Raw genomic sequence first — 11,522 nt, 5'->3', positions numbered from 1 at the left:
ACCCATCTTAATACTTCTACTGAAATCTCAGATACAGACCCTTTTAAAGATAAAGAGGCTTGGTCATCCAGCACAGGATGATGATTAAACTCCCAGGGTCTTGACATGGACACCACTGCCTGCAAGCTGTGTTTGCTTTTTCCACACTTTTAACAAGGTTACAAAACAAAGACTTGGGTGTTTTTGTTTCCCAGCTATTCGCACACCAGGGTACACTTTAAGTGCAGCAGTTCAACACCACAGTGCTGCTGCTTGTGTGAGAAAAAACCTGCTCCCATCAACAAAAAAAATGGAAAATGTATGAGTGTGATATGCATGCATACTAATGTATGCTTTGTGCAATCAGTACAAGTGGCAATGAGGAAATGGTTTGTTTTCTTTATGGAGGAACCGCAGACGGAGGTGTTATTTTTGCTTGGAGCTCTTCCAGTATTTTGTGCAGTGATCAAAGACAAACACGCATTATTACGGCAACAGTTATTCTCACTTAATTGTATCCTAAATGACAAGCTGAACATTTCCTTCAAGATGGCGGTATGGTCCTATTGTTCAGCTTGAATTTGTGAACGCTCCATCAGTCTGTCACTAAATATGAAAATCATCATTAACAGTAAGTATCTATCTATCCAGTGATGTGCGCAGTGAGAGAGAGCAGGGGGTAACTGTTTGTACTTATGCTCCAAGTGCCTCAGTCCAAGACTAATGTCTATAAACAGATTCTGGATAAGAAAAAAAACACGAAATCTTTAAGCAAAGGACAAGATTTTTGGTACTTTATGGTTTCCATTTGTAGTTTTTGTAGTTCCATTTGCCAGTTAAATTTGAACATGCTCTGATTGCATTCATGTAATCATTCACGTTTATAGCAAAACAAGGACCGTGTTTGCCAGAATGCTATTTCAAATCTTTCAGCTAATATAGACCAGCAGATGGAACTGAGGCATTTACCATGTACAGTGTTGGGAAGGTTACTTTTAAAATGTATTCCATTACAGAATACAGAATACATGCCCCGAAATGTATTCTGTAACGTATTCCATTACGTTACTCAATGAGAGTAACGTATTCTGAATGCTTTGGATTACTTAATATATTATCATGCTGTTTACAACTACAACTGTTGTAAACAACAACAATACAACTACTATTGCTGTGATTTATTACTGTTACTGAAGGTCCGCGGCTCCGAACCGTAGTAAAGGGACCTCTGCCTAATACGGTGGATTCTGTGTCGGGCTCGAAAAATAGCTTTACTTTGTTGTCTGGGTCAACTTTGCTTGCCAGAGACAAAGAGAGGCGTTGAACGGCTGCTCCAAAGGAACTTATTGTTTTTGGAGGAAAACACGAACACAGTGTACAGTCGAGTCTTAATAGCTTACTTACAACTGGGCTCGTCAGGCACTCTTCTTGGCTGCAGTGGTTATTATTATATTTACATGCTTCCAGCTCCCGTTTTTGCTCGATGACAGCTCGTACTTTTCCTTTTTCTCCCTCCCTCGCTCACAGACACATGACAGTCCATTCTCCCTGCAGCACGGACTACACTGCCTATGATGCTACATTCTTTAGAGCTATATCTGTAGCATTCTGCCTATTAGCTTAGCACAACAACAACAAAAAGGCCTCTCTCACCCAGGAAATACGCAGAGAGAGCGAGCGTCACCCTGTAACCATGGCAACCGTAACGCTGCCGCCTGGAACAACAGAACGTAGCTGTCAAACAAAACCCAAACAGTCCTGAAACAGAGTTCCGCCGTGTAATCCATTTATTTCAACAAAGTAACTGTATTCTAAATACCACCTTTTTAAACGGTAACTGTAACGGAATACAGTTACTCATATTTTGTATTTTAAATACGTAACGGCGGTGCATGTATTCTGTTACTCCCCAACACTGACCATGCCCAGGACTGGGGATTTAGGAAGGTAACTTACGACTTCATCCTGCATTTTTCACTACTGGTGGTTCACAGCTCACCAGGGTACCTTGCTATGGTAACTTATCTAAGCTCCTCCAGGACATGTTGTGTTGGAGAACATGTGCACAAATGAATATGCTACTGAGCAGTTCTCCAGAAAAGAGAACCCCATGGTCTTCATGCATGGGTAACAGGACTGAACTTTTACCTATAAGAAATCCAGATTTTAAGAAAGACATTAATAAGTTAATTCCTAGCTTCTTTCATGTTGACTGCAAGCAATGGGATGCAACTGGGCAAATACATTTATATGCTGCCCTTTAAAAAAATAAGCAAGTAGTCTAGCTTACTTACTTTTTAAGTTTTGTTAAAGCTTATAGTTGGTTATAGTCAGGAGATCATGAACCTTCTCTTAGTTATTTTAGTAAGTCTCATACTGCTACAGGACCTCATGCGATGCATTGAGCACTTCTTTTTCATTGTAGCATTACAGAATGCCATTTTTCCCCTTAGTCCCTCCCTTAAAAGGGGAGGGCTAGAGGTGCCTGGCTAACTAAACCCTGTTTTGTCAGAAGTTTCTTCCTGTCAAAAGTGAGTTTTTCTTTCTCACCCTGGCAAAATATTTCCTCATCAGGTGTTGCTACATTGTTGCTATTTTCTCCAGAATACTGGAGGATCTTACCTTATAGTATAAAGCACTTTGAGTGAATTTGAGCAATATAAATAAATGTGAACTGAATTGAAACCCGAATTCTCATACCACTTAAGATCTGCAGCAAAAAGATCAGACCATCTTGTTAGAGCTTTGATAGTGATTGATAGGTATATTAACTTGCACAGGCTGCATTTTTATTGGCTTTCCCTCCTGGTTTCAAGGCATTTATGTATATAAGGCTTTTACAGTCTTACTGCCTTGCACGATATGCATTTTCCTATCACACACTGCTCCTTTGGCTGCAGTGCTACTGTGACTTTGAGCCTGTATTTAGGTTAGGGAAGAAACAATATTCTATGTATGTTGAATTTGTGTCACAGGACCCAGATTCACCGACTGACTGATTGTGTACCCCACTTGTTTGTCCTCTGCTCAGTCCAGCTACATGTCTGTTTAGTGCAATTGTGTTGGACTGATGATCTTTTTGGCCAAATTGTCTAAGAGAATTAAAAATTTGTATAAGTTATTACAGTTCAAATACTACAATATTCCACATTTCATTAATGGCTGTATGTCAAATTATGGTTGAATTTCAACACCAGCCACCAGCTAGTTATCTTAACATAAGGAAAAGTTATGTTAAAAACATGGGCAAAATCACACCAAGTTTAAATTTGAGCAGTATAAGCTTTGTATATGCCAAAGCTTATACAAAGTATAAGCTTTGGCAGAGCTGCACTGTGTCCAGTCTTTATGTTGTTTAGATTCCTCCCAAAATGTTTTCTCTGACCACTTGCAGCTGTGCTCTGTAATGATTTGATTCCAACATGTACGTCAAGCTTGTGCAGAGTACAAACATTGACTTGTATCAGAATGACCAGACCTTCATGTTCACCTTCTAACTTCAGGAGTCTCATGGTTTGAGAATGTGTAGCTTCCCTGCTTAAAGTGAAACCAGCTGGAAGTGAATGATCACTGCTGTTTGAAGTATTACATTCAACATGGGAGCAATATATAGATCTCTCTCTCTCTCTCTCTCTCTCTCTCTCTCTCTCTCTCTCTCTCTCTCTCTCTCTCTCTCTTCAACAGCATGAAAACTAAAAGAAAAGGGAATATGTTTCCTGAGATACTGTCAACTTGTTGACCCGTACATGTAAAGAGAAAAGTAGTAAGGTCTTTCACAATACATTGTTTACCAATTTTACAAATTGCTTGAAAGTTTAGAACAATAATTCAGAGACAGACCACAGGATGAGATGGGAAATAGGAGCTTAAAATATTTGTTAGTCCACACATTAGTTTAGCAGTCACCGAAACATGACAATCAATAAATAGACTTTTTCTTTCTTTTTTCTTGTTCTTTATGCTCTTGAATATAAAGAACAACATGGATGTAAGATGAGGAGGATAAGGACATGTAATGATGCCAGTTGAACAGATAATCAATCTGCAGTGAGTTTTTGACTTAACTCACTTTAACTCAGTAAAACAACTGCAGGTTTCACTGAACATATACAATCTGATCGTTACACTTTTGTAATTTTTCCATCAATGAAGTTAAAGCAGCACAGTAATAAAACAGAATATATTGCATTCATTAAGAGTTGACATGCAATGAGGGTCCCAATCTAAGAGCAGCTCCTATAATTAGCTTGGTCTAAAAAGCTAAAGTGAAGTCTGGTCTGTTCTGTCTGTTATGCCCCCAAAAATTTCAGTTTCTGATTTTCTCTACTGACTGAGTGAGGCAAAAAGATAGTTTACTCAAAACTGTGGAAGTGGAGTCATGCTAAGTCAGGAGTCAGGAGATCAGGTAGAGGGGGGCCAGATGTTAGAGCCTGAAGGTTAAAGGTCACAAGGAGAAAATGCCAGCTGTTAAATAGCCCGAGCAGGGGCAAGTTAATGACACCCAATGTCTGTTGTGGACAAAATTTATTGAATAACTTAGGTCTCTGAAGTTGTGGGATTTGGTATCTTATTTGGTTTCATTCTGTTTAAGCTCTCACTTTATTCTTTTCCCCCTTATCAGAGAACTCTAGGTCATTTGTTACTTTAATGAACTGCCTAATCTTGAATCTGTCTAAACCTACTGAACTGGCTCTAACTAGGAAACCAGTAAGGATCTGTGATTTGCTAAAGAATGTTTCTCTCTGTGTGTGTGTGTTTGTTTCAGTTTTTCCTATTCTGGATGGCAGGTGCCTGCTTAGGCTCCTCAAAAGCTGCAGTGTCTTCCTCTGACCTTTTACTTTCTGCTCTGATGTCTGACCTTCCTCCACCTCATCCCTTGCTAGCAGTAAGACTGACCCCCGTTCCACACTGAGTAAAATTCTTTCTACCTCATCCTGCCATCTGCTTTATGGAGTATAGACACTGGTTGAAAATGTGAGGTAGGAAGTGCTGTTGTCCGGGAAACAAAGGACACTGAGTAAAAGTTTTGTTTTGGAAGTTTTTGGTAACATTACTGTGCATTTTTGAAACTGTACTAAATCAAAGTCAAGACTCTCAAATTGAAGAAACAATTTGAATTTAAGCAATAGAATGACTTTATAAATATTTTATAAATATAGCATCCTGGTTGTAATTACCTTGATTTAAACAAGTCCTTATTTGTTTTAAAACTACCAGCAAAAACTGTTAAAAGTACAATTTTGGCTTCAGTATTTTACTGTGGGGGAAGTTAAACCAAGCTGTCCTTCTTGTCTGCAGTTAATGTTCTACACACAATAGGAGTCTGTAATGTTTTAGTTCATGAATCATTTTGTTGGGGATTTTGGGGGTTAATGGGGCACATTAACCTTTTTTTTTTTTTTTAAGAAAATGGTTAATGTGCCCCACTTCAATAAAACCATCAAAGATGACTCCTAGCACTTCTTGTGGTGTCAGCTTTAAGTCAAGATATACCGTCTGTCCTGTTTGATACAACAAAACTGCAGTCAATAATATAATAAAACAGGAAATGAACTATTCTCTTTGTGGCTTGTTTGCATTTTTTTTTATTACAGTGGCAGTCTTAATTCACTGGTATAAAACAGAGTTGTGGTTTCTTAGCATCAGATTTAACACACTTGATCATACTTATTTTAAAAGGACATCTGTAGCAGTTTAAAGGTCTTAACTTGCTTATTCTAAGTTTTACTTCAGTGAGGCAAGAGCTGGAATGAATTTCCCATAAAACACCGTGCCCTCCCTTTTTGACACATGTTAATATCAAGGACCTCTGATTTCAGAGTGTCACAGCTATTCCTCATTATGTGTTAAATTGAACCCAGATGTAGGCACTCTCTGGGAATGCCAGTAAGTCCACTCCTTTATGTCCTCTGACACTGGGTGTAGAAAGTAATTTAACATAGTTTACTGTGGTTACGTTTTTCAAACAGTTTTAAAGTTTTAACACAAATGATGAAGATGTGATTGATCACAGGGTTTTACAGAAATTTAGAATGAACTTTTTGGAGATTGTAGCTGTTTTTTATACATAATCTTCCATTTTCAGAGACTCAAAAGTAATTTGACAAATTACTCGCCTCACCTGATAGACAACTCCCCTCATTATTTAGTGGAAAGCATTCCGAAGTGGCACCAAGAAAACAACACAACAAGAAATGTGCATGGAATAGATGGAAAAGAAATGTAAACTGTTTGTATGTTTGTTGGTTTGTAATTTTCTTTACTGTGTTTTTTTTCTTTTAATGTTAACTAAAATTAATAAAAAAAAATTAAAGTTGGAAAAAAAAAATCATGCTAGTATATCCACTTACTTTGAGGCTTTGTATAAAAATAGCTGTAATACTGACGAAGCTAATGTAATTATATATATTAAACTCAGTTAAAGCTGAGAATCTTTACTTCAGTAACATCTGATGAATTGTTTAGACTGTGCTGAATCTTTTGAGGGGGAAAAGCAAGCCCAAGCTTTCACCAAAATTTTGATGGTGCCCCTTTTCCTATTGTTTACATATGTTTTGAGACCAAAGCCATGGGCACACTATTGCCTGTTACCTATGTAGGCATATTCTCATGTGGTTTATTCCTCTGCGATATTTCAGATGACACACTTTTAAGAATGCTTCAAAACACAACTCTAGTGCTCGGTGACAAGTTTCTTCTTTATGATGATTTTTTTAGTAGAACTCCAACATACTGTCCCTTTCTGTTGGTGTATTCACTATCACACCTTCGCCTATGTTTGGTTATTGCTTGCTCAAACTGCCTTTTTCCCCCACCACCAAAATTCATATTTTTTATTATGGATCAGTGGACTTGAGGCTTAGAGTCACAAACATGCTGAAAGTTATAGATAGATAGATAGATAGATAGATAGATAGATAGATAGATAGATAGATAGATAGATAGATAGATAGATAGATAGATAGATAGATAGATGGATTATGAAATATAACACTATACAAGTATCTGGCCTCAAATGGCCAATTTACTAACCTTTCCAACTATGTTTCTATTTTTAAACATTTTGGTTCCAAATTGGGCAGCTGGTTCATCAGTGCATCCCCTGGAATTCCTAAAAAAGAAACTTGAAAGCATATTAGCCTGATATGGCCGAGGGAGGAGTAGGATAACACTGGTAATGCACTTTAGGGGGCATCGTGTCACATTAGCATTCCAGTAAGAGCTATCTGATTGAATTACAGTCAGACTGTTTTGTTTTTTTCTGCAGGAAGACCCTGTGCTGTGAAGAAGAAAAAAAAAGAGGAAGAGGGTGTGTGAGAACAAATCTAACAGCAATGCATTATCAAGCCAGTGAGGATCCCATAGGATAGACAGATGCTCTCCTGTCAGACAGACAGACAACAGGATCTCCGGTTCTTTCCTCAGATATTAATGGTACATGTCAGAGTAACTTTGTGCTGAACATTGGGGGGGTTGAGATCTTTGTCTAAATAAATCTGGGTAAATTCCCAGATTATTAAACATGCAACTATTTTGCTGGTAATAACGGAAATGAGTAAAGAAAATCAACAGGATATTTATGCAAGATAATTTTATTGGAGGGGTTATATTGGTTGGGTCTGATTATTGGGGGGGGGGGGGGGGGGGGGGGGGGGGGGGTCATAACCCCCTAACCCCACTGGAAATTTCACCCCTGATGGTACAGCTTCCGTGGTTTACCCTGTGCCTGTCTGTTTTCATCAGACACGGCCACACTGAGGCTACAGAAAATTGCGTGCTAACACAGTTGCTCCAAGATCTTAAACAATGCTACTGTAGCATGCGAAATTAAACCAGTCTCCTTTTTTAACTTTAACTAAAAGGGATTTCATTCTTAACAGTGTTAGAAGTATAGCTTTATGAATGAGAAGGTCGATGGCTAAAATTTGTTAATCATACTTGGCCTGTCTTTTTGTTTAACACCACGTTTGTTGAAATTAGTGGTTTTAAGTAGAATATCTTCCCACTATGTACCATATTAGTATCAGTTACTTTTCATTTAGTGGTAAAATTTTGATTTATTACTTAATCACCATTAATTAAAGGGTGAATACAGTGATTACAATTTTTGCGACTGTCATTGTTAGCAGCTTTTAGCCTGTGGTTGACTGAATTTTTCTGTTGTACATTATTTTCTTATTGTTTGAGAAATCTAAATTTAAAAAAGAAATTGCCTATTTAGCTCAGTTAACTATCTGTTTCAAGTACAGCTCCAGGTCACAGTCCATGACAAACCAGACAGCTTTGAAAATGTGAAGGTACACTTGTATTCATATGTGCCCAAAATAGCTTCGATGCCATCTGATGTGCCATCAGATTTCTTTGAATTGTACTCTGAGACCAAGGCATTCCTACACCTGTTTGTGGCTTGTGGTGGCGTATACTTTGCCTCCAACAAATGGCCTTGCTGCCTGCTGGTTCTAATCCAGTGCTCTTTTGATGTAGCCAAATTTCACTCAGAAGGAATGTTTTTGTTTTCAAGTGCCTCTTTAGCTTTCTTGGCCCCGTGTTAGCATTGGTCAACAGCTGGTACACTAGAGCTGAAGGCTGTTAACAGACCAGCTGAAGCCATAATATGAGTATTTTTTTCTACAATATTTATTGTTGTCATTGTTGTTGGTTTATTAAAATAATCAAATCCCTGTTGTTATTAAATGTGCTTTATAAATAAATAAATGAAATGAAATTACAGCATTTACATTTATGTTAGACTACTTTTAATTAAGTGTTTTAGCCTACTTACAATGAAAATTTAAAACAATCTTGTACATGACATGTGTAGTAATTTAACTCTATTAGAAGTAAAAATAACTTGAATTCCAGTGTTGAAAACACAACTTCCTTTATATATATATATATATATATATATATATATATATATATATATATATATATATATATATATATATATATATATGTGTGTGTGTGTGTGTGTGTGTGTGTGTGTGTGTAAAGCTCTGACTTGGTCTGTGGTCTGGGAGAGTCCTGTAACTCTCTGTCTGCAAAATACAGTGTATAATGTTGGGCAATGAATTATATAGTTATATTATTATTATATTATTATATTAGTTATATAACTTAGTTTTGCAAACAACAAGGTTTTTTGCAGCTGTTTACCTAAAAATGCAGCCAAGGCGTTAAAAAAACGCCTTGGCTTCCCGCAGTAAATATAAACAATGATAATATTCAGGGGGAAAAAAACATTGCATATATTTTTATCATAACTCTGGTTTTACGTGGCCTCAACACAATTTAAAAACTGGTATAAAGTCCACACTTTTTCCGTCAATTGTTCCGTCTGTCCTGCTCACATCTCCAATGGTTGTACACGTTGTCAGTAACGTGGCTTCACTCCACATCAGCCACGCCGCTTTGCTAGCTAAAACACTGGTGTCCCCACATAAGGACGCTGTCATAGCCTGTCAACGACGTTGATTAGCTGCGTATATACGAATGTACGCTCCAGCCAATGATGGCTGGTCCAGCGGTCACTTACTGACTCACACTGCAAAATAGAATGAATTGTTAACATATTTATTTTAATTTAAATTCAGGTTATTTATTTATTTTTGTGCACAACGCAGATTTTCTGTGTGCAGTGACCGTGCCAGCAGTGCGTGATTGCGCATGCGCGCAGCTTAGAGGGAATATTGGCCGCCTCTCCCAGAGTGTTTCTGCTGAGAGGTTTCTTCCTGTTAAAAGGGAGTTTTTCCTTCCCACTGTTGCCAAGTGCTTGCTTACATGGGGTCATGTGATTGTTGGGATTTTCTCTGTATTATTGTTACAATATGAAGCACCTTGAGGCAAGTGTTGTTGTGATTTGATAAATAACATTGAACTGAACTAAATTGAAAGATAAGTATTGCCATCAGTATTCATATCACTACTGACAGATTACTATCAGAAAAAGAAACTGCACTTTAAAGGGCAATTAATAGCCATAACTATAATCTTGAAAAGCTCTTTGAAACAAAGTAACTGAGCACTGTCATAATGTGTTTCATTTCAATAAAGTGTGTGGATTGTACAGGCAATTGTTACTTTACAGCAGTTTTAATGTATACAGTGTGCTGACATAGAGTAGTGTGCAAAAGTCTACAGCAATATTTTGAAAACTGTGCATAAATATATAGAAATACATTATATATGGCAAAACTAGATTTTGCACAATTCTAACAAGCTTGAAAGTCATTATTTGGTATGACCACATTTGTTCGTCAACACAGCTGAACTCTCTCAGGCAAGCTTTCTTGTCATTTCTTTTACTAGTCTTTAAGAATAGTTTTCCAGGCTTCTTAAAGGCTTTTAAGAAGAAAGCCTCTTCTTCGGCTATTGGATGCCTTTTGTTCTGTTTTCTGTAAAGAAGATCCAACACTGCTTCAGCCTTAGTCTGTTATGCTTTCTTGTGCACAAACCATGACCTGTGTTTTACAGATGGCTGCAGACCCTCACTGTCACCTCTCTCCTGACCGCCTTTGACAGTGATTTTAACCAAAATTTTGAGTCCTTGATTTATCACTTCCTAGGACCTGTTCCCACTGATTATCAATCCAGTACTTGTGTATTTTGGCATAGCATTCCAGCCTTTACTTCCTGTTTTCCTTGCTTAAGAATGGTTTCTTGGCTGCTGCTTGAGTTTTAAATACTGTTAAATTCAGTTGTTTTCCACCTTTCCTTCAGTACTTCCTTCGTGGAAAGGATTAAATACCCATAATTTACCATAATTTCCATGAAATGCTGAAATCTCATTGTTGGTTCAAAGAGTTGCTTTGTTCAGGAGATGTTTTCAAAGGAACTTGAGCTTGTTTTGGACAAAGTGACAGAACTAGTGACAAGACTTTTTTTTTTTTTGACATGTACTCAGTATAATCAGAAGTTATTTTCCAAAGCTACATATGAAAGCATTTCAGCAGAGAGGTCACATCTCATGTCATCCTGCTCGTAAATGGCTCATGTTCCATATTATACTAGAAAGAAAATGGAAGGCACTGTGAATGACAACATAGAATTAGCTTGGGGTCAACCAAAGTAATGGAGTCAGTTAGGGGGTTAATACATAATTCATGTGACTTCTTCACTCATCCTGACCTTTTTTGGGCAGCAACTCTTCCCGCTGAGGATTGTTACCATGGCGCTGGTTGCCCGAGGAAGTTGTCAACAAAGAGGCTTTTTGTCACTTGTGTTTTTTTCTGAAGGATAGGAAACGTAATTGTTTGACAGAAATAGCCTTACATTACTCCTCCCTGAATGACTGGTGACAGCAACCTTTTGCTATGTAAGCACACATACAGAGTTTAACAAATTTAATAGACAACCACCTTGTGCAATATTTATGCCACAGCTGCTGTATATTAACAGTATTGGAAATTGAAAAAAATATTTTTATGTTTCTGTTATAACTCTAGATCCATCTTGCATCTGGATACAATGTGTAACATATTAGATCAGTTGTGTCATCTCGATTATGAGATCTACGACTTGATTATTAGACTTCCCAGAGCTTT

At 37.5% G+C, this 11,522-nt stretch overlaps 1 protein-coding gene across 1 annotated transcript in view; it reads left to right on the top strand.

Moving 5' to 3' along the window:
* Window positions 1-7,337, top strand: part of LOC102792973 (potassium channel subfamily K member 1-like) — a 35,959-nt gene extending 28,622 nt beyond the window's left edge. Inside the window, exon 4 of the mRNA XM_087844735.1 lies at window positions 7,247-7,337. The gene's annotated coding sequence lies outside the window, so the exon portion shown is untranslated. The remainder of the gene's footprint in view (window positions 1-7,246) is intronic.
* The last annotated feature ends 4,185 nt before the right edge of the window (window positions 7,338-11,522 follow it).

Source organism: Neolamprologus brichardi, chromosome 8 (assembly GCF_056152115.1).
Source record: "Neolamprologus brichardi isolate AB-2024 chromosome 8, ASM5615211v1, whole genome shotgun sequence".
Lineage (NCBI taxonomy): Eukaryota > Metazoa > Chordata > Actinopteri > Cichliformes > Cichlidae > Neolamprologus > Neolamprologus brichardi.
Note: the sequence above shows the minus strand (reverse complement) of the source record. Positions and strands in the feature narration are given on the sequence as shown.